The 1983-nt window shown below is 34.7% G+C and overlaps 1 protein-coding gene across 1 annotated transcript in view; it reads right to left on the reverse strand.

Moving 5' to 3' along the window:
- LOC106471291 (UPF0577 protein KIAA1324-like) overlaps window positions 1-1983 on the reverse strand; it is a 25925-nt gene that overhangs the window by 22668 nt on the left and 1274 nt on the right. Inside the window, exon 2 of the mRNA XM_013931889.2 lies at window positions 820-1027. The gene's annotated coding sequence lies outside the window, so the exon portion shown is untranslated. The remainder of the gene's footprint in view (window positions 1-819; window positions 1028-1983) is intronic.

The raw sequence follows: 1983 nt of genomic DNA on the forward strand, positions 1-1983 counted from the left end.
GGTTATAATTTCATTGTATAGGTCAATGGTTAGACCACAGTTAGATAGTGTGTCCAGTCTTGGGAAAGACATTGAATTGTTGGAAATGGTTCAGAGAAGGGTTACTACAATGGTGCCTTGGATGGAAGGGTTGTCATATGACAAGAGGCTGAAATCTCTCAAATTATTTTCTCTTGAAAAAAAGAAGAGTTAGGGAGGATCTGATTGAGGTGTTTAAGATTGTAAAGGGAATTGATAGTGTTGATGTATCATCTTTTTTTATATTTAACAATGAGAATAGTAGGACTAAAACACAAATATAAATTTCGGCAAGGTAAGAGTCATCTTCAGCTAAGACAGTTTTATTTTTCTAACAGGGTGGTTGGCCTTTGGAATGGGTTGCCTTCAGATGTTGTAGAGGCAGTAAATGTAAGTGAGTTTAAGAAAAAGCTTGATAAGTATATGAATGAAAAGGGCTGGGTTTAAGACGTTTTTATTAGTATTATTATTATATTTAATCATTTTAATCAGTTTTGAGGATGGAACAGCCGAGATGGACCAATAGGCCCCTTGTTGTCCCAAAATATTAAGTTATGTTGTTATATCATCTATAATCTTGCATGTCTGAAGTGTAACCATGGCTATGTTGGCTCTACAATTCATTATTTAACTTTAATGATTAAAGAGCATGTATAAGTACCCCCATATAATCAGTCAGCTATCCTTCGACAGGATAGCTATCCTTCGACATAGTTCAGAAGATTATAACTTTCTTCATACTGTCCAAATATGTATCTTAAGAGCCCACAAAACTTGTTATATACTAATCAATAAACTTACTCTGAGCAGTTAATATGAGTATTGTCCACGTTTTGGCCAAAGAAGTGAAAACTACTTTCAAATGTTTCAACAGATACATGAAAACCCTGTGGAAGTTTCTCCCATGAGTCAAACTTCACTCCCCCACCAAGTGAGTACGTCCCTGTTGGGCAGGGCAGACACTCGAGATGAGTCCGGTTATAGTAAGTGCCTGCTTCACATGCTGTCACTGTAATGGAAGCAATAAAACATATGATTTTTATAAAGTATGACACCTGGGAACTTATAACAGTTAACTTAATATTACAAAGTATATTTTTTTGCTTAAGTATGAATGCCAACTAGAACAACTTAGTCCAAACATCACAGTACAACATGTATCTTAATCTAGTCAATTCTATTCTTGATATTCACTTCAGGTTCAATACAGTTTGTGTTTCACCGATGACCTATCATATTTACCAAACAGATCTTGAAAATCACTTTAGATTGTGAAGGTTTGTTTCTTTTTGAATTTCATGCAAAGCTACACAAGGTTTATCTGCACTAACTGTCCCTAATTTAGCAGTGATAGACTAGAGGAAGGCAGCTAGGCAACACCATCCACTGCCAACTCATTTACCAACAAACAGCAGGATTGACCATTACACTACAATGCCCCCACTAATGAAAGGGTGAGCATGTTTGGTGGAACGGAGATTTGAACCCACGACCCACAGATTTCGAGTCAAGTGCCCTAACCACCGGGCCATGCCAAAATAATTTTTGGTGGTTATTGAAGTTCATATAGGAAGTTGACACTGGATATGGTTCATATAATTAAACCTGAAAGTATAAATGTAAATACTTTCTTTTAGGTTCTCTACAATTTAGGACATGTGTATAACACTTGAAGTTAACATATATGTACATACACATGTGTATAACACTTGAAGTTAACATCTACAATATATGTACATACACATGTGTATAACACTTGAAGTTAACATCTACAATCTATATACATACACAAACATGTGTATAACACTTGAAGTTAACATCTACAATATATATACATACACATGTGTATAACACTTGAAGTTAACATCTACAATATATATACATACACATGTGTATAACACTTGAAGTTAACATCTACAATATATATACATACACATGTGTATACCACTTGAAGTTAACATCTAC

Source organism: Limulus polyphemus, unplaced genomic scaffold (genome assembly GCF_000517525.1).
Source record: "Limulus polyphemus unplaced genomic scaffold, Limulus_polyphemus-2.1.2 Scaffold4518, whole genome shotgun sequence".
Classification (NCBI taxonomy): domain Eukaryota; kingdom Metazoa; phylum Arthropoda; class Merostomata; order Xiphosura; family Limulidae; genus Limulus; species Limulus polyphemus.